The sequence below is a fragment of the Mirounga leonina genome, unplaced genomic scaffold, assembly GCF_011800145.1.
Source record: "Mirounga leonina isolate KUSES-001 unplaced genomic scaffold, KU_Mleo_1.0 Mir_84, whole genome shotgun sequence".
Classification (NCBI taxonomy): domain Eukaryota; kingdom Metazoa; phylum Chordata; class Mammalia; order Carnivora; family Phocidae; genus Mirounga; species Mirounga leonina.
In genome coordinates this window covers 2,377,118-2,403,002 of record NW_023270827.1, presented here as the reverse complement: position 1 = coordinate 2,403,002, position 25,885 = coordinate 2,377,118, and the positions used below count along the sequence as shown (strand labels likewise).

Below are 25,885 nucleotides of genomic sequence, written 5' to 3'. Positions count from 1 at the left end.
CTGCTTGTCGCAGCAGAATCATAATGTCTCCAGACTCAGTAAAGACAGTCTAACTGTATGTGGATGCTCTTTATAGCTTATTTAGACCTGTGGTTTTTCCCTGTGGTTTTTTTTTTTTTTTAAAAAGCACAAACATTGTGCAGAAATACATTAAGGCAACATATGGGCCTGTTAGTTAGCCAAAACAATGTGGAACCATGGAGAATAGAGCTTGCAAAGCACAGATGGATACTGTAAAAAATTCATGAGTGGCATAACAGATCTAAAAGGTAAATTTTAGTCAAAATTCAAGTGGAAAGCCTAGGAAATACTTAAGAATTTGGCTTTATGAGGTTTTTCAAATCACACAAGATGAAACATTGTGAATATTCTGCAGATTTGTTTATGCCATAATGTGAAAATCAGAGCTCATCATTCAACAATAATTATGTCTATATAGATTCATGCCATCAGAAATAGATTGCTGATAAACAATAGCGCTTTGCTTCTATTTGATGTAAATGCCACGGTATTAAATATCCATATTATTTCCAGCTCAATATTAGAAAGTGTCAGTCATTGTGACAAGTCAGACAAGAGGAGCTCATTGAGCAGTCCTCTGTGTAGCCAAGTGCTGTTGAATAACCAGGTTTTCATGCTATATTACTTTGTTGTTATAATTGAGTTCTAAGCAGTAAATTGGCAAATCATTTTGTCCCTCTTTTACATTTGGTTCTTTTAACCAAAACTGAAGCCTCAAGGAGACACTGGATTCTTGCGCGCAACACAATCGATATGCACCTTGAATTTTGCAGAACACTTGTCTTTTGAAGTTGTCATTACTATGGCTTGTCATTGTTGTCTTAGGGAGCAAAAAAAAAGTTCTCCAAATCTGTGGGACCAGCCTAATAAAGGTATGTCTTTGAGTCTCACTACAGCCGATCTCATTCATAAAATTTCCTTAAGAGTAATTCGTGAGCAAGAGAATTCTGCCTAGTGAAATGATTCATCTGGGTCCTAAATTTTCAGTGGGGTGAAATTTGGAGAAAAGCAGAAAGGAAACAGGACTGTTCAGTACATCAACCTTAGAAGCATTTCCCATTCAGAAGCTTTCAGATGTCTGGTTGAGAATGATGCCATGTGGAATTGAGTTATGTTTTGTCATTTTGTTGCTAGAAAGGCAAAGCATAGTAAACTATTCTCTGTGTAAAGGTTTAAGTGATTTTCCAACTGATCCACTAGATACTTTAAAAATCTTAAACATGGGATAGACAAGTTATATTGGACTTTCTTTATAGTTAATGAGATTGTTTTTGAAGAGATTTACACAGGACCTCATGTACCTTGAAAAGATACTGGTACATTATTTAAACAACCAGAAAATTATTTGACACTAAGAAGAGAGATGATTAGATTGAAGGTAGACATTATGAGCAGAAAGTAAATGAGATCACTTATTGAATTGGACTAAATTTTGAGGGTTTTTTTTTTCTATAGGTAACATAAAACAGAGTAGGTTTTGTAGCTGGCTCTCTATTCTTGGCACTAACGTCCTTGTCGGGACCTGGAGACAGCAAATTGAACTTTCTGATAGTTGTCCTAATAGCCCTTTTAGGTGGTTTTTGGTGTCCTTAGTGAATTAAAGTTTGCATTAGTGAACCCACTGAGCAGCGGCCAAGACTAATTCTCGGCTCTGAATGATATTTCACACATTGTCAGTTCTTAGTAAGTGTTATACGATAACATTTTGAGATCCTCATCTGAGAGTTGATGGGGAAATATCAAATAGCATATATGAGGTTTGCCAACTAAGTTGAGCCCAGTTCAAAAGTAGGTCGTAAGGTATAAAGATGACAATGTTGTGTCTCCTTTAAATATAAAAGATAGATTTACTCCTAAAATTTCACAGTGAGTCTAAGAAAGATGCCAAGCAAGAGAAAAGAATGAAGAGGAGAAAGAAAGGAAAAATAAAGGGATAAAGTTACAGGGTATAAAGAAAGAAAGTAGAACTATCTTTCCTTCCCTACTGATGATACCCCATCACTATGGAGATCCGAAGAAAGGTATGGAAAATGTCAGATGTATTAGAAATGGGTGTGTGTGTGTGTGTATTTATATCTTCTATTAAAACACAAGCTTCATGAGGGCAGTCTCACTTTTATTCATTGCTATGGTCTCTGGACCAAGAAGAGTACCTGCTACAAAGTAGAAATTGAGTATTTGTTGAATGAATGGATTTCTTAGGAGGCAGTTTTCCATGTGTTCCCACTATTATCTAGGAATTACAGTAGCCCCCCCCCCCAAAAAAAACCATGGGGGATATATTCCAAGATTCCTGAGTGGATGCCTAAAACTGTGCATAATGCTGAACCCTGTATATACTTTTTTTTCCCCTAGACTTACATACCTGTGGTAAAATTTAATTTATAAATTAACAACAGCTAATAATAAAATAGAACAGTTATAACAATGTACTGTAATAAAAGTTACACGAATGTGGTCTTTTTCAAAATATCTTATTGTACCGAATTCACTGCCCTTATAATGTGAGGTGATAAAATGCCTATGCTACGATATGAAGAGACGTGAATGATATGGGCATGGCAATATAGTGTTAGGCCACTACTGACCTTCCAAGCATAAGTCAGAAGAAGGATCATCTGCTTCTAGATAGCAACTGATTGCTGAAACCATGGGAAGCAAAACTGTGGATAAAGGGGGACTACTGTATAGATTTGTTGATGTCTCTTTAAAAATATTAGTTTGGTCAATACTTAGCAACTAAGACTGCTGCAGAGTAACGCATTATAGCTCAGAGAGGGAACATCTGGGGTGGATGAAGAGAATGGGCTAGAGAACTTTCTAAATTCAGTAGAATGAATTTGCTTCTTTCCTCTGGTAGAGGAACCCATAATAGATCGTTTGGTTTATTTGGTATATAATGTTTGAGGAAGGGACCATCCAGCAAGAAACATTTGGTAGGGACATACTTAACATTTCTGAGAAAATGAAGAGTCCATGACTTGTCTGTCTCTATAGTATGAAGGGTGGAATCACTGGACATTGTGAAGGCAGGTGAGAATCCTGCACCAGCAGTTTGGTGGGCAAGTTGGATTGCCTGAAGCAGTCAGGAATTACAATTTCAGACCAGAGTAACCAGAGACCAAGAAGGGCACAGAATTTATTGACAGTCAAGACATTTTGAATTGATTCTCCCTGCTTCCAGCATCTTTTTGCCTTTTTGTGGGATTCAAATTATTTAATTTAATTTTGCTTAATTTATGCACTACCACTAGATTCACTCCAGGGAGATGTGAGTTGTAATTGTTTGCCTTTGACATTGTCTTCCAACACAACAATTTTGCTCAAAAACCCTTACTGAAAGTCACCAAAAGCAGAATCTGTAACAGGAAAGGCACATTCTTAATTCTGATCCCACCTTGATCAATGTCAGAGTAGCATGCTTGAGAAGTTAAGTTAATATACATATTAATATCCACTATGTTCATTATTCCTTGTATAATATATATGGCATTTTTAAGGAAATATTGAAAAAAAAGAAAACGTACTTTAACACACATATAATGAGCACCTATTGTATGCCAGGCACTGAGTGATTCATTGGGAACAAGTAAGTAGTCAAGAGAGGAAAACAGACTTTCAGCAAAGAGTTACAGATGTGATTGACACTAAGGAAAGGATGCTACAGAAGTTTATAAGCAAAGATATTTAACTTAGGTCAAAAGCAAGTCAACAGAGCTTGACAAGATCAAGGAAATTATGCTGTAGTGAGAAGGAGTGACTTGAAATAAAAAAACAAATTTCCTTCCTTCCTTCTTTCCTTCCTTCCATAATTGAATAGTTAACAAATATTGATCGAATGTGAATCATAAGTCAAGCAAAGTGCTCAACACACAGTAAGCATGGTTCCCATGAAGGAGACACAACACTCATTAAATGATCACACATACAAACAAAATGGGAACTTTAACAAGTGTTCCCAAGGAGAAGCACATAGTACCACATGAACGTGAATTGATTTGGTCTGGTTTGGGAGGTCAAGTGTCTTTGAGAAAGTGATACTTGAGCTGAAATCTAAATAGCATGTGTAAGAGACTGACGATAGGAAGAAGCATGCCAAGTGTGAAGGGCTTAAAAGAAAGCTCACGTGGTTGCAGCTGAGAGAACCAAAGGGCCAGAGAGGCTGACTGGGGCCACCCCAGTATAACCTTGAGAGCCAAGTATGGATGCCTAAGACTAAGGGCAAGCGTGCCTTTGAAGGGTTTTGAGCAGAGTATTGTGAGCAAATGCAGCTACTCTGACTACAGTCAGAGGAGCAATTAGACGGCAGCGAGCCTGGAGGTAGAACACTGGTGGTGCAGGGACTTGCAGGGACCTAGGCAGTGCATAATACGAGTCCAAGTGGGAATGTGCTAGAACTCACAGAAGAAATTGACTGGAGATATTTAAGAAATATAATTGATGGCTGACTGGAAACATGGGGATAAAGGAAAAGGATCCATGTATGTTACCCCCATTTCTCAGTTGGACAGCTAAGTAAGGACGGTCCTCATCCATGAAACGGGGAGTAAGGAAGGAAGAAGAGGTATGAGAACTATATGGGTGGGGATAGTGAATTCGGTTTGGGTTGTGTTGAGTTTGAAATGTCAGAGGCATCAGGTGAAGGAAAAAGCACTTGAACATCGGGGCTTGGAGCTCACAGGGAGGACTGGTTAAGAGATACAGGTGTGGAAACCATCTGCATAGAGATGGGATTGAGGCAACTCAGAGAATGTGTGAGCTTAAGGGACTGTGTATAAGAGGTAAGAGATGCAACTTCTGAACAATCCAGTACTTAAGGGCTGAGCAGGGGAAAGACTTAGAAGTAATAGAGATGTAGGAAGAAAATCAGGAGAGAATGTCAGTACCATGGAAGCCAAGAGAAATAAAATGAGAGGATCAACAGTGTCAAGTGCTGTAGAAAATCAAATAGGACTAGACCCGGAACACATCTATTATAATCGAGAGGGTTATGGTGAGATCCCAGGGAGAATATTTTTGGTGGAGTGAAAAGTGTGCCAGACATATTGGAATGGGCTGAAGGAACAATAAGAGATAGGAAAATGGAGGACACTTGTCATTCTAAAAGTTTGTATTTAAATGGAAGAGCAAGATAGGGTTCTATCTAGAGGAGGGTGTGGAATTGAAAAGGGATCTTTCTAGATGTCCAGGACTTGATGACTTTGTTGTATTTGATTGCAACTAACAGAATACCTAACTACTGGTGGCTGTATTGAATGCCTTTATTATTATATATCTCACATAAAGAGAAGACTGGAGATTGTTGGATCCAGGAATGCTGCAGTGGCTCAAAAAAATATACTCAAGCCAGGTTTTTCACTGTGTTTTCGCTTTACCTTTCTCTTGGATTCTGTCCTTGTGCTTGACACTTAATGGAAACTAGAGGGCTTCTTCAATTCCATATTACCTCATTCAAAGCAAAAACAACAACAAAAAAGTGATCTTTGTTTTCTGTCTTTCTATAAGGGAACAAAATTCTTTCCCAGACTTTTTTTTAACCCCTACTCCATTAGACTTCTATTTATATCTTGTTGGCTGGAACTGGGTTATTTGCCCATTCTAAATGAACCATTAGCAAAGGATAATGCAGTTATCAAGCCTGATTTAGACTAGGGGTTCTCAAAGGGTTGACTCTGGCCCAGCAGCATCAAGATCCCATGGGAACTTATTAGAAAAACACAAATTCTTGGACTCCATCATATCAGTCACACTGAATGAGAAACTGTGGGGTTGGGGCCTAGCAGTCTGTTTCAAACTATCTATCCAGACAAATCTGATTCACTTTTAAGTTTGAGAACCATTCATTGAGAGTAATCAACTCATCCTCTGGTACTAGAGGGAGGAATCATGTTCCCTGAGCTTCCGGCTTTCTTAGAAAAAAATGGAGCATGGCCATCAATAGACACAGAAAAGTCCCTGCCACCCTTGACTTTGAATCTTAAGAGGAATGAGCCAATAAAGAGAGGATGAAGATAAGAAAAGGGATAATTGAGAAAGAACAGAAGAGTGAAGAAGATTCATGAACTCAGGTAGAGGGAATGGCCATCCCTTAGAAGATTCTGCCTCTACGTTAAGAGAGAGCTTCAAGGAAAGAGTAGAGGCAGAAGAAGACTGGTGGTAGGAAGGTTACAGTTTCCCTTATGTTGGTCTCTGGGAAGAGAGTTAAAGTCATCTGCTGAGAGCGAGGCAGGGGGAGATAAGATCTGAGGGAACAGAGAAAGTTTAAAATACAGGAAAAGGGAGAGCTTACTAACCTAGAACCTACTGGAATGTATAAAAGGTTGTATACTTGCTTGAGGTTGGTAAAGCTGAGTTCAGAGTAAGATAATCTGCCTGATTGTGTGATAGGGAGCAAAGGGCTATAGGCTTGCAGCTCAAAGATAGTTTGATTCTTCTAGAGGTATGTTTTTACCGGAAGGAACTGACGGTCATAGGCAAGGATAGTTAGGATACTTTTAAGAGAGAGTTTGAAGTGATAAACCAAGCAGTTCATGCTGAAGGGGAGTGTGAGTGAAGATAGGGGGTAAAGGAGGTATGCACCCAAAGTTCTGCTGCTGTCTTCCTCTTTATACATTTGGTAAGAACCTTTCTAAAGAATAGGTCAAACTGTATCCATATTCTTAAAAAAATTAAAGTTCCATATCCATTGAATCCACATTCCTGGGAGTGAGATCAGGGAATCTCATTTTCATTGTTGTTTTTGTTGTTGTTGTTTGTTTTAAAAAAGAAAATTAAAGGCTTACTCGTATTGTGTTCTGTCATGGCAGTTTGAGATTTGTTTGAAAGTGTCACATTTGCAGTGAGTTATGGCAGATTTTTCCTTATTGCTTGGTTGTAGGACATTATGCAGGAAGATAAGCCAGAGGCTTTAATTTGGCTTACCTTGACTGCTTTTTGACCTGTTCTATTTTTATTTATTGATGGCTAACACTTTTTACAGGCATGATTTTATAGGCCTTGCATAAATCTTGGGAAGTCATATGTATAATATAAGGTGGAAGACTGCATTTTATCCAGCTGGATCTATCCTTTCCTTAGCCTGGCCAAGAGGTAGTTTTAATTTCCTAAGGCACTTGATAATTTGAAAGATAATAACATTTTATTTTTTATGGAAACAGTCTCCTAAGAGCTAAGGAGGAGTCTTTGGAAGATGGTTAAATAGTGGCCAAGTAGCCCCTGGACATCCCAGCTGTGGCCACACTGAATCTTGAGCCTGTTTCTCTCCTCTGCCTGGCATGTTCCTCCCTGGGTTGTCCTCAAAAAGTACAAACCAACTGTAGTAATCTGAATTGAAAATAATGAGGCACACATTTCCTGCTACAAACATCATAAAGTAAATTTCACAGTGAGAAAGGTGTTACTTCTATACTGTGCCATGTTTTAGAACATCAGTCATCAACGTTCTTGATACTCCCCACAACATCTAGTACAGAAGGCTCACCCTCTCCATGAATCTGACTAAGGGAAAGTCAGCTGCCAGCATCTAGACATTCATGATGTGTGTAGAGCATAATGATTCTCTGTTCCTATGGAACTTTGAATCTGCTTCCAAAGGCGATTATAAGAAAAAAGAGCCAAGAACTTTGAAAGTCAGCAAAATTGTTTGAATATAAGTTCCATAAGGACAAGGATTTTGCTGATTTGTTCACTGCTGTATTCCCAGTGCTCAGAATAGGGCCTGGTACGTATAGGCACTCAAGAAATATTTGTTGAGTGAGTAAGTGACTCGTTGAAGATCAGTATTCTTCTGGAAATTCTGGTGTCTAGTAACAAAATAGTCTTATTTCTTGGTAGTAATGTTGACAATGGAGATACCACAGGGAATGGAAAGAATGCACAATATATTCATTTACTAGCAACTGGGATTATTCAAAGCTTATCACTAGTTGAACTAATTCTTGGCCAATATGATTCGTTCCTACCTGCGTGTTACTGTGAATGACTATGCATACTTAGGTAGTAGAACTCTTGTAGCGACAGTTTGGGTATTTTATTCTAGTGGTAGTTTATGTGTCACAGTTACATCTCATTGAGCAATAAGATGGAGAATCTGTGGGCTTAACTGTAATACACGATGACTTAGAATTTACCTCAAGCCTTCCAGCGAGGCTGTTCATTCTGTGGAGAGATGACCTTTGCTATAGACACTGGAGAGGAAGTACCACGAGTTGATCACATGCATGGATGTGGAAGTTAGGTGGACCTGTGTTCATTTCCCACTTTCCATCACTTGGTGGTTGTGTGACCACTGGCACATTTTTTTAACTTCTCTAAATTTAGTGTCCATCTGTAAAATAAGGATGATGATAATAGTAATGATAATATATCTATCTCATAGGATTATTTGGATTGAATGAAATATTATATGCAAAGTACTTAGCACAGTGCCTGGCGTATGGTAAGTACTTAATAAATACTAGCTGTTACTATCAGCCACAATTAGTTCTTAAAATCTGCATAGGGATTTGTTTATAGATTTGTATAAATCTATACATGCATTTGCTGATGTTAAATTCAAATAAAGTAATGTAAATCACAAGGTTGCTAATGTTGAACAATAATGTTCATTATAGACTGAAACATGAAAATCTCACTTCCTCCAGCAACTTATTTAATCTAGTTGATTAGGAAGTGCTCTTTTATGAAAATGATACATTCATATTTTCTATATTGTTATAGGATATGAGCAGCAATAGAGACTATTGGGGGAGAAAAAGAAAACCAAGATGGTGAAGAGCTTAGAAATCATGTTCTTTAATGAATGTTGGAGAAAGTACAGATATTTGACCTAGAGAGAGGGGGGGAAAAAAAGGACTTATTGGGTATATAAAAGTTATTCCTAAATATTTGTGAGGATATTTTGCAAAAGAGGATAAAAATGGCATCTTTGTATTTACAGAGGAAAAATGAAGAATCAATAGGTAGGTGTTAAAGGATGTCACATTTTGGTAAGTATTAGTCCAATGGACCAACATCTGTGAAGTACGTAATAGTGTCCTGGGGCACCAGTCAGGTAGCACTCCGACCCAAGGGTAATGTAGCTGGTTAGGGGTAGGATCAAAACTCACTTTTTGTGACTTCAAATTCAGGTCACTGTGATGTTTAGCCCTGTGCTATCTCTTTAATCTTCATGAAGTTTTAGTTCAGCTGGGTAGGGACTTGTACTGTGGAGACCAGGTCCAGGGATCCAATTTTCTGTGAGCCAATTCATTTATATCCAGTCCTACAACCATACCTGACAGACTGTCCCTAGTCATCTATCTTCCAGAAAAGAGGGGACAGAGTATGTATGGCATTCTCATCATTAATAAAAACAAAACAAAACAAAAAACCATTTAAAGCTATTTCATATCAACCATGGGCCAGTGATGTAATCTTTACATGAGAAGGACAGTATACTAATATGAGGGTAACTTGTGAAAATCTTCCCAGTAACACCTTATTTAGGTATGTTGTTCTCTGTTCTCTGCATGTGAGCATAGGCAATGAGAAAAGTTCAAAAGAATGAACTTAAATGGAACTAAAAAAGATGCCCTTTGAAAGTTTGGTTGTGATGACAATGATTTGTGTCATGGTGGAAGTTCCTTTTGTCAGTTGTTTCTTTCTCCATGTTTCTATGCAGAAAGTTGCAAAGCTAAAATTTCTTCCTTGTTGCAGAAGCCCTTCATGGCTGAACCAAAATTCTGAGGGCAAAATGAACCTCAGGATTCTCTGCAGGGTAATGGCTCATCTGGTCAACTCAATAAGGGTGTGAGCACTTTATCATTTAGATAGAGGGAGGTGTTGCCAGTGTCATTATGGAACTGTTGATTTAGAAAATTGCAGGGTGATCTGGGTGAGTATCCTGAAAAGCCTTACACATAAAGTTTCCAAGGAAATGAGCCTCTATCAAGATTATAAAAGTAAGGGGTGCTTGTCATTGCTTTTGCATGCTGGTGGAGCAGCTCGGGATCAAAATGCAAGTAGTACCGGATGAGAAACAGACTTTGGTGGCCCCCTCCTTTCCTCTTTTGAAAGAAAAGACAAAATACTTCCTAGGAGGAGTGAGTCAACTGGCAGCTTATGCTTAGCTGTGACTTGCTGAGGACCCCCTAGAGCACTTCCAGAGTCTCTGGGTCTTTGTGCATGCAGGTCCTCAAGGATCTTTTCTGATTTTTGAAAGCACTTGGAGGCCCTAGCAGAGCACATATTATGGCATGATTCCAACAGTATTTTCCTTCTCCACTTTCCCACTCCTGGAGTGTTCGCGCTGGGCAAGACGACCCTTCCCAGCCCAGTGGATCAAAAGCACTGATTCACTGCCACCTTGATAGGATTCCAGAGACTTGAGTCAGGCAGCTGAGTTGGCATCAGATTTTCTCAGACACTAAGGTGAGCGCTCAGGGAAGGTTGTAGACTTACATTTGATTTCCACATCCATCTTCTCCCTGTAAATTAAATTATTAATTTTCCCACGTGCCTTCTTGTTTAATGAGAAGAGTGGTGGCCTTTATCTGTGCATGTGTCCAACAAAACCTCACAGCAGGGGCTCCTGAACTGCCCAGGCAAGCTGAGGGGTGAAGCAATCAGATGCAACTGTCTTGGTTCAGTCTGTGTCATTTGCAAAAGCCTGGCTGGCTGTTGGCATCATAAACCTGGAAGGACGCACCTCCCCACACACATATCTGAAGATGAAAGCTCCTTTTACAAATACAAAGGAAAGATCAAAAGAGAGAAAAATAATGGCATTTAAAATGCACATGTGAAATGCAAAATTATAATATGATTGTTTTTCCAGGTTCCATTAGAGTGGTGCTATTTTCTGAGATGCTACAATGTTGGTCGATTACTTTGCCATGTTTTAGATAAAAAAATACATCAACATGATTTTGGATTTGCTACCATAGATATTCTACCACGTCTGGCTTTTCCAGCTTTTGACAGTGATATATCACTAGTTGAATATGGATGTTAACTTTTTCTGGTCTCTGGGACCTTGGATACCAGTGCCCAGCTCTCATCTGCCAAAACCAAACAAAAAAACCCCCACGTATACCTATGTAGGTTGTTAATTATGAGAATTATTTAAACTTGAAAATTTTATATGGAGTTTTTTGTTTGTTTAAAGATCATGTTTTGGTTTTATTTCATGGATTCGAATACTAGTATTGCTGCCAACTCTAGAGCAAGATCATTCCTATATCCTGATTCTAGAATGTTGGGCCTGTGGCTGTATGATGCAGAACAAATTTTGCTTTAGTGATTATAAAGGATTTTAGATTGTTATTTTAAAGATTTGTTATCCTTGCCTTTGTTTTATAAATGTCAATATCTTCTTTGGGGATCTAAAGTTCACCTTTTCTCAACAAGTGCCAGTGATGTATCCATTTATTAAAATTAAATGCAAACTTTAAGGTTGAGCTGAATGAAAAGTCAATTTTATGAGTCTTTATGATACCCCAGAAGCTGTCTATAACTCTCTGATTAAGAACTTGATAGTTTCAGCGAGCCCCCACCCCTGTCCCCACCTATTAGTTATTTCAATTAAAAAAACAGTATTTTTTGAGTCATTAGGTTACCTAGCCATTCCTTTTTTGAAAACTGAAATCACTCAGCAGTCCATATGAAAAGTATTGATCATTCTGATCACTATAGCATTTTTTATATCACTCACATTATATGCATAATGTGACATGTATCGTTTTATTTTTGGCAACACATAAAGTAATTTTTTCAATTAAGAGAAATAATCACTTATATGAGGAGAAAATTATTTGTCTTATTTAAGTGTATCTAAATCATTGATAAAGGAAAAAAAACTGCAGAGCTCCCAACTTCCCCACACTGGGAGAAGGGGACAATCTTTCAACAACAACTATAATTTCTAATAAAAGGGAAAAGTTTGTGCAGTCTTTTTTTTTTTAACACAATGTATTATTTTTGAAAAACAGTTCCACTTTAATATTTTGATACATGTTGTTTGGGTTGCTCTATAAATGTAATTAAATGTACATCTGTTTATTAACTTGTGGGCACTTATTAGTTGGTTTTACTTGCCTTTCATTGAAGAGTATCTAGTCTTAATCATTTTATAGTTTTATAGGACAAGTATCATGAAAATCTCATTAATTTAAACATACCTGAAATTTCTATCTCTAGGAAAATAGATTGTAAACCACTGGCTGGTTTGGAATAAACCTTTTCTAAGCCTCAGTATACTTTATTAAAAGTACCATGTTGGCTCCAGTTTGAACGGCAGCATCATTTTTCACGTTCTGTTTCAAAGGAGCCCTCTGCTGGACAGCTCTGCATGATATCACAGGGACACACATATTTATATATGATTTATAGGCTATAGCTAATATAACCCAAAAGCCATTTCTGATTGAAACTCTATCGTTGCAAATTGAGTGCATCACTGAACCCTGTTTTGTCATCATTTTTTCGTATTTAATGAACACGCAATTGTCTAAAAATAAAATGATCATCCTTAAAGTTTACTGTAAATCACTGTACATCAGCATATTCCCACACATGAGATAATCGTACTAAATTAACATTCATTACCAATAATTTTAGTAATGAATTATTCAGCTGATTTGCAATTATCACACCCATTTCTAAAGCGATTACTTTATTACATAGGTACTCTATGTCATTGATTTTACTTGTCTGTATTGCATATGTAAATGTAAGGAATCTTTGCATTACCACTTTCAAATGCAAAGGGTTCTTTCATGTTCGATTTTTCAATGTCATCAGGTTGTGGGGATGTATACTTAGTATTAACTACAATGTCAGAAAAATGCTGTGATAAAATGAGGCCAAAGAAACCCCACACTGTAGTTATAGGAATGGGATGATTTTCTGAGTAGTGTATCAGTAGGTCCATCTCATCATTGATTATCTAAAAGCCCCTGTTAGTCAAGAAAGTGATTTTTAAAATGACTTCAGTTTACAGTTTCATCTGCATTTAGCTTTAGATTCAAGACAGTGTACAGAGACCACATAGTAGTTTGAAATAAATACAGTCTTTGAAATAAGAAAGACTGAGTTCAAATCCTTTTTCGGTGACCCTGAATTATTTAACTTCATCTTCAGAAAGGAAACACTGACCCTGATCACAGAATGTGGTGGTAAGGATTAATGACATAATACATGTAAAGTGCCTAGCACAGTATCCAGGTAATTGTGAGACATGCTGTTGGAATGTTCTCTTGTGTATTTGGAGGCAACTACTTAATTTCTTGGGGCAGGCTTATGTTACGTTTGTTGGCAAGTAGCTGCGAGTAGTAGCAAGTAGTCCTATATTCTTGGATGTCATTTGTGTGTAGCAAATTAAGTACAGTGAAATAGTAATCCTGAAGAGCATGGTAGTAGTTCTAGGCAAAGTCTGAGCCTGCAGACTTGAGAGTTAGAGCCAGTTCTAAGTCCAGCAACCTGAGATCAGCCTTTTCTCTGAGACAGCCTAACCGAGAGGAGCCATGAAGATTTTATTGGGTGCAGGCATGTATTTTAAAAAATAATGTTCAGAATGAAAAGAAATAGTTGCTTCGGAATCGTTCAGCAAAACACAGTAATCAAATTTTCATGGTTAAGAATGTCACAGAAGCGAGGAGTGGCATGATCTAAGAAAGTATTATTAGGTCACCTCCCTACTTGTTCTGTTTCTGTTAGATTATTCACACATTAAAATTCACACTGCACCAAGTTGATTCTTTTGAACATGGATTAAGAAAATTCTATACATAGCTTTGCAGTAGTTTATACACGTGAGTGTATTTTTTTTCACAGAAATCTAAACAAGTACCAAGAATATAGTATGAGTTGAATGAATTCTGTTGGAATGAATAAGAGAATGAATAAATGGATCATTCATTTTCCTAGCAGCTGACTTTAAGATATTCTTTGGTAGATGATGAACCAAGCCAGATTCTCACTGGAAGGAAAACTGTGTCAGTACAGAGCCATTGACTCAATTTCTTTGGCCACTTCTTCTTCTTCTTCTTTTTTTTTTAAATCTGTACATATAGAAGCAGCCAAATGTTTTTAAGGCCAAAAAAACTTGGAGAAACAGACTCACCTACAGATCGAAATGTTTAATTCAGTGATCTAATATCTCAGGCTTCTGTAAACTTAGGAATCCAAGATGAAGAGAAACACATTAATTTTTAATTTATTAAATATCCAATAATGTATCCCCAGCTCAGCTGGATGCTCTGAGGATACAATGAAGAATAAGATTCATTGTTTGCCTTTAAGGAGTTTATAGTCCATTTGGGTGAAGTACAAATTACCTTGATAAACAAGTTCCAGGTGACATGGGCCAGAACATGGTAGGGGTAGTACCAGCCTGGGAGGCTCATGGAGCTTGTCTATCTTTAATCAGACCGAGAAGTTTAAGTATTAGGGATTTAGATGGGCACATTATGTTTACAAATGGTTATGTGCATGGGGTCTACAAAGTATTTGTCCACTCTGAAATCCTTCAGTCATATCCACTAGCCGTCGTCCATGGGAAATTGCCATCTAGATTGTAGGGCAGAACCTCGTCAAACAAGATTCAGTCAAAAGCCTTAGATTTTATGAGCTTGGTTAGCATTAGATTGGGGCATTTTTATAAACCTTAAACATTTTAATAAAATACCCTGTAAAAGTGAAATAATGTTGGTATCATTTTAGTTTTCTACTTCCAAAATCTTCTGTGGTCGTTCTGTATATGAAGCCCAAGTTAAGAATTTAGGATTTTATGAAGTCCTGTCTTTGATGCTTCCCTTTAAGAAGGAAGAGGCATTATTTTTTTCACACATTTTAATAATTTTCTACCTGAATATATTAAATATTATTATAGAATTCTGGATTTATATCACATAGAATGCTTGAATTATTTCAACACCCTTGGTATTATATGGTTATCAGATATTGTCTAATATAGTGCCCATATGCTTCTAACTTCTAGGCAATGGCTTAGGTCCTGGGAGAACATAAATTGGATTTCTTTACCCAAGGGTGGAGGTAGGTAAATGAACCTGATTTAAAAAGAATGTGAGTGGTTTTATTAACATGCTAAAACTTACCTGCCCCAATATGTCCCATCCCTTTCAGTGTATATGATGTAATCACCAACGTATACAATGTTATAGTTACTTGTGCCATAGGTCTTCATCATCATGCTACATTTCCATCTCCATTCTACAATTTGTGTAGAACAAGTCGTGACCAGCTCTTCTATCTGCATAGAACAGTGCCCCTGGGACCTCATAGCCATTACAGGGTGGCCCCATTAGGGGCCACTGTGTCTGAGAGAAGTCACCAGTGACCCACTATCATGATTCCATCGTAGCTCCAACCAGTCTCTGAAGAGGAAGCAGGTACATTTGTCAGAACCAAATATCCCTTGGCTCATTTCTCTGAAGTTACACAGTGTCAGTATGCCTGGAGTTGAGTCTTCAGGGGAAAAGGAGGGATAGAAAGAAAGCCTTGAAACCAGGTGATATAGAGAGATGACTCCCTTCTTGTACACATCAAGTACCGTCACGCTAGCAAGTCTTGTTCTGACTAGGACATGCATGCAACTATTACCTCTGTAAGTAGGATGAACTGAACTTACGCCTGAGCTTCAATAAAAGCTTAAATAGGGACATGGATTTTTTTAAAAATCCATAATAGCTAATGAAAGGGATGAAAAAATGAATGTGGTATATCTCTTAACGTATCTTTCTACCTTTTGAAGTTACTATCTTGGACATCTGACCTGCTTATTCGAGGGACTGTGGCATGTACACATCAGTGTGTTGGGTCACAGAAAGATTAAGACCACAAAAAGTTTCTCCCAGAAAATTCTGCTCCAACCTATTATCTTAATTTTGTTTCATTGTGTATAAGATTCTGGAAAAGCAACTGCTGTTTTTACAAAGCAGTGTTTCAAATGCTGCCTACCATTCTCTATCCATGTTCCTGAAAGGTCAAGGCATGTATTTAAATTTCCTCCGAATACCCAAGCATTGCTGCATATTTTCATCCAATTTACAGCCTATTTCATCAGTGTAAACAATTAATTTTCCTGAATAAATATGTATATTTGGTTCAGATGCCCTTGAGGCTCTCAAGGCACAATTCAAATGCATACATGGAAACTGTTCAACCAACTTGCAACTAGTTAGAAATCTGAGAAACCAAGGACATTGACTTTTTTAATTAGGAAAAACCATAACTGTTCCTTGTTGAAATTCTAGCCGCTGTGCCCTAATTTTCTATTCTGATGTTTTCATTTTGAGGCTACCTGTGCTACCCTGACAGTTTTGGCTTCCTAGTGGGCTTATGAAAGGCCTATTTAAAGTCATTCAATGAGAAGGAAAATATTCACCGAGTAATAGCCTCTGGTGGTGATCACATCTTATGAGCCAGGAGACTGCAGTCCATCATGAGCGCAAAGGAGGCCCAGGAGTTAGATGATTGATTGATTGTTGATTTTGTTTATTTCTATGATTCAAAGCTATATCAGAATACATGATCAGTTTCTGTTTTGTGTTGTCTTCTAATTAGTTGATCTCATCAGCAGTCTAATCAAGGAATTGGTTTTAAAAATCACAGCACAGTGACCCAAATGTAAATCCCTAAAGCAGAATAGAACCAATTTTTTTCAAACTTGCCTGCTTGGGGAAGATAAAAAGTGCTGAGTTACCTGTTATATCTGTGGTCATAGAGGAAGTCGGGCCAAGAAGGATGTGACTTATAATTGAGATCCTTGGTCCCTAAACTTTTATCCATTCAGTAGTTTTCTACCATTTAGATTGTGGTAGGGTATTCAAGGAATGCAATTGACTGTCCCAAGTAGAATGGCCTTTACTCTTCCCACAAGATTGATAAAGAGAGGGGGAGCTCCTTACTGTACTTGAATAAATAGCCCTTCCTTTGGGAAGGACAATTACTCAGGGAATGAGTTGGGTTGAAGGATGGAAGAGAAAGTAGCACAGTTTGACTTTGACCCTACTCTTCAGTGATTCCAGTATTGTATATACTTAATAGCCACACAGTAAAGTCAAGTAGACCTTATACCCCAGTACATTCACCTAGACTTGCAGAAGTAAGGGCCATAGCTAGAGGCTTCCATGTCACAGCTGTAGATATGACAGAGAAGAGCATGTGTTCATGGCCCAGGAGAATTTGCCAGACCCTGGACAAAATCTTCCTATGTTTCGACATAGCTGATTTCTCTCCCCTTACTTCCCAGTATGTTTCCAGCATTGTCTTTTGATAGTTGTTGTGAAAGTGTGCAACATTTAAGTTTGCCAGGAATTTGCTAATAAAGATAAAGGGGAGAATTAAATTAGAAGGCACTGAAGTGCCAAAAATACACTATAGCACATTTGGGAAATAATCTATGTATGTCAGTCAAATGATGATAGAAATTGTCTTGATATTAAAAAAAACATAACTGATATTGTGATTTCATGTGAAATTTCTTGATGGTTACTGAGCATAAAAAACAAATGATAATGGGATTTCATGTGGAATTCCTGAAGCTTACTGAGCATACGAAAGGTGACATGCATTATATTGAGATAGATCATGCTCTTGCTCCATTTTTATTGTTTAGGAAAATAAGGCACATAAGCAGTTCGTCTACAGTTAAGAAAAGGAGGACTCTGCAAGTGGCAGGGAAATGTAACTGAAGGAGGAGCTACTTCTTGAGACATACCTTTCCTGGTAGAGTGGGGGAAGCAGAGGAGAAAAAATGCATGCTAGCTAGACTTTCCAATATTTAAACAGAAATACGTTGCAGTGGAGACTGAATTGCAAGGCTGTATCAGGGACAGGTGGAGTACTGCAGGTTTATAGGAGAGTTGCTCAAAAAGGAGAAGAAGTCTTCTGCATGATGGCAAACCATTTGCCCATCTGGATTCTTGTGTTATTAATGAGTCAGGTGGGGTATTGCATTAGCGATGACTTCACCAGCTCAGGAGCAGGCATCCAGAATCCATGCTCAGAATCACTAAGCCATCCTGCCTCTGATTTGATAATAAACACATGGTATCATTTTTCACCATCAATTTTACCTTCAAGATGAGAAACAAAGAAATAATTCCAACAACAGGTAAAAATGCCCCACACTGGCTAATAGATGACACAGACAAAATGAAAGGCATGCCCAAACCTAAAGTAGATGCTTTTGTTTTTGTTTCTGTTTGGGCACCCTGACAAGCGTGGACCTTAGCCACTGGGGACTACCAGTAAAATACCTACATGAAGAAAATTCTCGATGAGCATCTTCAATATTTTGTGGCTCTGTGGTCCTAAGTTTAGAAAAGTGCAATATCTGCCAGAATTAAGTCTTTACAATTGTTCGATTTCCAAATTTACCCAAATTAAGAAAGGGATAAATAACATCTTAGGAAAATGGTACCTTTTCTTCAAAGAAATCAAAGCATTTTACAGGAACAGGTTTTTCAAACACATTTTTACTATAGCCTTGGTGAAGTGAATGGGGCAGTTGCATATAGTGTTTATTCTATGTGGTGGCTACGAAAGCTGTGGAGGGAGCCTCTATAGCCACTCCCTGAGCTGAGGGAATATTACTTCCTTCACCGCAGTGGTGGTATGGAACATGAAGGTGACCTCGAGTCCTCAAAGTTCATTTTCCACTTGGGACTATGGTCATACTCATGCCCAGTCACTGGATCGTGAGGGAAATGAGAAATGAGAATTCTAATAAAAAAATTTTTTTTTAACATTACTTTGATAAATTAGACCATTTAAAAATAAAAATCTGCAGGATTCCCCAGTAGTTAGCGATAGAGAGGGCAAGAGCCAGCCAGTCCTAGTGGAAGTTAAATTTGCTAGTTGTTTAAAAGAGGTCAGAAAACAACCCAAGTGAAAAATGTTCTCAGTTTGGTCAATAGCTGGGAAAGAAGCTAAACACAAATGCTTAATTCAATGTTGTAACTAAGAATTCCTGTGCAGAAAGATCTTTTCACAGTTGAACTCCTTACTCAGGCTCATGAGGCCAGCTGCTTGTGGAGACACAGCTCGATTTGTGCATGATACCCACAGGGAGGCCTCCCTCCCACTGAATATGAAAACTAGATGGAAGCTTTGAGGTCACCCGGAACCTCCACCTCGTGTTACAAATGAGACCACTGAGAAGAGATCTGACCCTGATACCGGGCCCTTGTCCCTGGAACATGCTGCCTTTCTTGAGGATGCGCAGAGGATGCTGAGATGGAATGGCTCCTCTCGGCCGGCTCAGGCTGTTCCTCAAGCCCAGGCAGGGAATGAGTGCAGTGAGTATTACTGTCCCATTGACTGAAATCCTTCCAGAGAACACTGACTGCATTCGGTGGGATTCCATGCCATAGAAGACATTGACCAAGTATGATTCAGGGGTGATGCTAAATGGTTTACTTTATACCAATTCTGTAAGCTAATAATTAGCTTCATATATTTGTTATGATGCCAACATTATATCATTATGGTTTGAATACCATGGTTCCCCCCACACACACACTCACACACACATTCCCAGCAAGAGACAGGAAATATAGAAATTCTATCTAAAAAGCACAAATTGTTATTTTTCTTATAAGTACATTTTTTTTGGTATTTTGTTAAGAATGTTTTCTTAGTGTCCCACAGTAATAACTAATTTAACAAGTCTTTTAACTAACCCTGTGGTTAGTTAAACCCTTAGGTTTCTCATCAGTAAAGTTACACCACTGGAGCAGAATAGATGCATCACAGACAGCTCTGTGATTTGGAAGCTTGTGGAATAATGTTGGATATCTTCTACTTAATTGCTGTGTGTTTCACTCTTGGCACTGTTAATCCCTTAAGATTACTTATTCTACTTTAGAATTTAAGAGTAATTCACTTGCTCTTAATTACTTAAGAGTAAATTAGAAAAAATATATAGTTATGTGGATATTTTCTGTAAACATCTTATTGTACAAATAAAAATTAGCATTGTTAAATACATTGCCTTTCCTAACATGAAATGTCATGGATAGTACTCCGCAACATTCTTTATCAAACCAAATTTTCTTGGCCAATATTTATTATACATGCTAATGGCAAAGCAAAAGCCTATAACAGAAGAGAAAGGCATGGAATCTTAGAGTTGCATGGAATGTCTCAGATTATCTAACATTTCCTTCCAAAGCAATAATCCCTTTCAAAATATTCTTGACAGAAGTCACTTGGCCACCGTTCAGATATTTCCAGTGATAGTAAACTTGCTCCCTTCCAAGGTAGCCCATCTTATTATTATACTACTCTCAAGTTTAGAAACATCTTTGTATTTTTCATGTTCCAATCCCAGTTTTGCCTTCTTAACCAACTCTCTTCCACGGGGTCTCTCCTTAGTAAATTCTTTTGAGATTCTTCATGTGGCACAGTTTGCCGATTTCTGTGTACTACCCCATACTCTGAAACAACCCAATATTCAGATGTGGTCCAAGTAGGGCAACGACTAGGGGAAGAACTGCATCCCTTGATCTGAAAATTATACTTCTGATGTGGCTCCCAAACCACAGCAGCTATTTAACAGCCACTTCATTGTTGACTCCTCTGAAACTTGTGGTCAACTAAGACCTCCAGATCTTCGGCACAAAAGCTGTAGCTAAGCCAGGTTTCCCCATCTTGCACTTAAGGAAATCATTTGTTAACCTCAGCATTAGTTTTTCTGTTGACTTTAAGCTTAGTGTTTTCTGAACCTTGTTCTAACTTACTGAGATAAATTTGACTCTTGATGCTTTAACTCTTATGCCAGTTATCCTTGTGAAATCCATTTTATCTGTATATTGGAACATCTTTAAGAAGATGTGAATAAAAATACTGAATGATTCAGGGTAATTCCAGAGCAAACCAATAGAAGAGAGACCTTCACAGAGTGTCATTCTTCCCTCAACACTGAATTCAGCTATTTGGCCAGTTGTTATTTCACTGAACTGTATTTTATCTACTTAGTCTTCCTACATTTTGAATCTGTCAAATATGCTACTAAAAAAAATTATTTGGCTACAAATCTAGAAGCTCTGTTTATAAATATAGGAAAAAATGTTGGGGTGCCTGGGTGGCTCAGTTGGTTAAGCATCGAACTCTTGATTTTGGCTCAGGTCATGATCTCATGCTCAGCGGGGGGCGGGGGGAATGTGCTTGAGATTCTCTCTCCCTCTTCCTCTGCCCCTCCCCCCACTCATGCGTGCATGTGCACATGCTCTCTCTCTCTCCTCCCCCAAATAAATAAATAAATCTTTAAAAAAATAAAAAGGAAAAAAAATGTTGATTTCCCAAGACTTAAAGTATACACTTGCTGGCTCCCTGTGATCACTGGCAATAAAAGATGTTCATTAACCCTTTTTATTAAAATGTTCTGAAGATTACCAACCAAAAAAAATTTTTTTTAAATTAAAAAATCGTTTAAAAAGATTACCATCCATGGTATTGGATCTTTAGTTTATGGTTTGCCTATATAGTGAAACAGGAATATATTTAATTTGGTATATTTGTATTCTTATCTTCTTTTCTACTCAAGTATATAAAATTTGTATATGTAAATACATATATATAGAATATAAACACCTACGCATGTATGTATACACATAAACACATACACCATGCCAAATCCTTTGTTTCGTTTTAATGATTCTCTTAACATTTTACAGTTTTTTAAAAACTTCTTCTGTACTCTCTTCTTAATGGAGAACCTGGAAAGAAAAATCGTAATTTTCCCCTTTTCCCCCTGTGGCAAATCAGCATTATATAATCTTGCTAATTAAGCGTCCCTGACCCTTCCTGATTTATTGTCTCATACCAGGTAGAGTGTGTGTGTGTGTGTATGTGTGTGCGCGCACATGCAGACTTATTTTACTGTCTTTAAAAGTTTTTATAAGCCCAAGATCATTCAGACTCTAGCCTTTCTGACATTTTTATTTTAGTTCCAGGCCATGGTTTTGTGTTTTGTTTTTGTTTTTTTTTACCACATCCTACTTAATTGTATTTCTTCCTTATTTTACGTGTCCTTTTAATATCTACATTAATAAGCCTGCTCCAGCTCAGCAATTTTCATTTATTCTGATGCCTTTCTCTCTCTTTTTTTTTTTTTTTACTTCTTCATGTGGATCACTGTAGTGACACTTACTCTTTACCTTGAGAAATACTCCATTTTAGAACCTCTAGTCATGGGACTATGTCTGTCTGTTCATCACATATTCTGCATATGGCACACCTAGAACTCAGGATACATGGCTAAGGATACTCAGCCTCCCCTTTCTTCCTAATAATCACCACAGCGTAGTGTAAAAAAGTTCCTGCCTACATCTCATCAATAGCCACGCCCCAATTCTGTCAAGAAGTAAACAAGCAGGGGTAAAAACATGCAAAACAAGTCATGTGAACTGTGACAGACAAGATTGGGGCATAAGCCTTGGAAAAAGAAAGCTTTGGGGGACATGAAACTGTCTTCAAATATTTGATGGACTGACTTGAGGAATAGGAGTTAGTTTTAATCCGTGTACTCAGAGGAATTAGAATTAAGACCAAAAACTGAATTGATACTCACCTCACTATAAAGGCAACTCAGCCTAAACTGGCTGAGTATGGAAGGACCAGTCTCATGACAGTCTTGTAACTGGAAGTGTTCAATGACTACATCCTGGCAGGGTCAACATGGACGGCATTCGTGTGTTGGCTTGGGTGACACTTGTAGTTACTGCAACTCTGAGATCACGTGATTTTTATGCTCTAATTTTTATACCATGTTCAAAAGAGATTTAGATAACTCCATGAAAATCAGTGCATATCTCTACACGTTTCTTCCTTTTCCTTCTGAAAGCTGAAATTGCCTATAAGGCAAGAATTTATCAGATGCTCTGCTTTTAGCTGAGTAATACTCCCAGGAGCTCTGCCACTACTCGAGGTTCCCTCATCACCACGTGATCATGCTGCTGCCCAATTGGATAATCTACTTCCTGAAACCATCTTCCTTCTCTCCCACCAGGCATCTGTAGTCTTCCCCCACAGCAACCTCAGTGATTTCTTACTTAACCCAAATACTCTCCATTGTGTTTCCATCTTCTAGAATCATTTTCTCCTCTAGAATTATGTTTACATTTTGGTTTGTTTGTTCCAAACAAGACTATGTGCTACTCCTCCCCAATTTGTTGATTGTATTTCTTTTGACCAGCGTGTGCCCTCTGTCCCCATTCTCCATGTATGAGCCACATCCTACTCAGTCTTGGTGTAACTCTGATATACTGCTCACTTCTGTGTGTTAAAAGTTATATTATTCAACATGGTGCTAATATTTCAGTTTTATTTTTTTTCCTATCCCTTACCCGTTAGTATATGTACTCCTAAAGCTGTAACTATTAGGTACAAAACTTCTGTTACCGTTTCATCTTTGCCAAACACTGTCTTGTGCAGTATGCCCTTAGAGAATCTTACCTGGGCCTCACCCAAGCTCTGCCATGTGCCTCCAATATCCCCTTTAATTCTCTTGTTCTGTCAAACACACATTTCCTGTTCTTCGTAAGAGTTTCTCTATCTTTAGCCAGAGAAATGAATTATCACCCTGTTACACAATTTTAAATATATATTTTTAATTAAAATCTGTTAACATTCTTCTTCCAACCAGCTTTCTCATACCAAATCATTACCTCAATGCAGAAAATATTTCATCAATACCTCCCATTTCAGGCCTAAAGCTTTAAAAGTCCTAGAGGCAAATTGAAGCACTTTCTTGAACTATCATTTACTCACTTCAGTCAACAGTAGTGGGTAGAAGTTTGCAGATTCGGTGGCATATTCTTTTTTTTTTTTTTTAAGATTTTATTTATTTGCGAGAGAGAGAATGAGAGACAGAGAGCATGAGAGGGAGGAGGGTCAGAGGGAGAAGCAGACTCCCTGCCGAGCAGGGAGCCCGATGCGGGACTCGATCCCGGGACTCCAGGATCACGACCTGAGCCGAAGGCAGTCGCTTAACCGACTGAGCCACCCAGGCGCCCCTCGGTGGCATATTCTTTTGAAAAACTATGAACTTCTTGACTGGCCTTGTTGAATCCTCAGCCCATCCGCTAGTAAAGGGCCACCAGCGGCCACAGCAGCCCTCTTTCTGGAGGCTGCACCAGGAACTCTCTCTGGGCTGATGTCTATGCCTCTTCTTTGGGCCCAGAGTGCTGCACTTTCTTTAGATCTGAACTCATCTGTAGTGGGCAGTACCATTTATAGATTTTATGGCTTTAGGGGAATCTTGTTTTCGCTTCTCCTTTTCCTTGATGATAGCTTCAGTTCTCTAATCTTCTGATATTCCATTTGATTCAACATCAACCCCACTGAAATCTTTTTCTTCCAGTTTTTATCTTGGATTATTTTTTCCATCTTGTCTGGGAACGCTTCATCCTTTCTAATAAGCTGGAGGATACATAGATATTTCTCCAACTCTTTCACTTTATTTGCTGGATAGTTTTTATCTCATTCTTCTCTCAGAGAAGATGGGTAAAAACTTGTTACCAAACTCAGCAGAAAATTCTTGATTCAACTCAACAGTTTCTATTAAATCATTCTTGATTTTTTTAATGAAATCATTCTCATCTACTACCTAATTTCTTATAGGTTTTATTTTCCCAAATCTTTATTGTTTCCTGTAAATTCTAGCTATGTTTTCTGTAACTTTAATTATTGAGGACAAAGTCTATAGGTTTATTCATGCATGATCTGACAAATGCTGAAAAATGAGAGAGAAAATAATATTTTCCACGCTACCTAATGTTTGCTAATACTATGTTTACTTGAAGTAAAATGCTACATTTCAGGCTGATGGTAAGCTCATTAACTAATACAACTACATTTGCATGTAGCCATTTATTGCATAGTGCATTTTACAAATATTTACCAGATGGCAATATACACTAGATGGTATTCTGAATGGTGGGATACTCTTACAAACAAGGCAGGTGTCTTCATCTAAAGGAGTTCACAATCTGCAGAGAGAGGAATAGACTTAGAGTAGAAATCCAGTATGCTAAGTGCTATCATGTGAGTGTATATACAGAATAATGGGGACCTAAAGAACCATCTTAGCTTTGTGGTAGAGATTCAGAGAGTCTTTGTAGAAAGAAGGGTATTTGAAGCTGAATTTTGATGGTTGGTCACATGAGCAAGAGAATTCTAAGTAGAAGAAATTTCTATGTCTATGTGAAGGCACAGAAACACAAAAAGCATGGCTTGTAATGGGAGCTATTAAGTTGTACACCATGGTTGCCATCAAGAGAGGGAGGGAGTGAGAAAGTGCATGCGCACGCACGTGCATACGTGTGTGTGTGTGTGTGTATCTGTCTGTTGGAAATAGGGAGAAAAGTATTGACACAGCATGAGATGATATTGGACCTCATATGACATGTAAAGAAATTTGAACTTTTCCTTCTAGGCAATGACTTTTTTTTTTTTTAAGATTTTATTTATTTATTAGAGAGAGCACAAGCAGGGGGAGTGGCAGGCAGAGGCAGAGGGAGAAGCAGGCTCCCCGCAGAGCAGGGGGAGCCTGATGTGGGACTCGATCCCAGGACCCTGGGATCATGACCCGAGCCAAAGGCAGTCGCTTAACCAACTGAGCCACCCAGGGGCCCTAGGCAATAACTTTTTTTTTTTTTAAGATTTTATTTATTTATTTGACAGAGAGACAGCGAGAGCAGGAACACAAGCAGGGGGAGTGGGAGAGGGAGAAGCAGGCTTCCTGCCGAGCAGGGAGCCCGATGTGGGACTCGATCCCAGGACCCTGGGATCATGACCTGAGCCGAAGGCAGACGCTTAACGACTGAGCCACCCAGGTGCCCGGCAATGACTTTTTTAG

At 38.2% G+C, this 25,885-nt stretch overlaps 1 protein-coding gene across 1 annotated transcript in view; it reads left to right on the top strand.

Moving 5' to 3' along the window:
• Nucleotides 1-25,885, top strand: part of LOC118002891 (neuronal PAS domain-containing protein 3) — a gene marked incomplete at its 5' end in the record, with an annotated part of 725,448 nt that overhangs the window by 349,052 nt on the left and 350,511 nt on the right. The gene's annotated exons all lie outside the window — the stretch shown is intronic.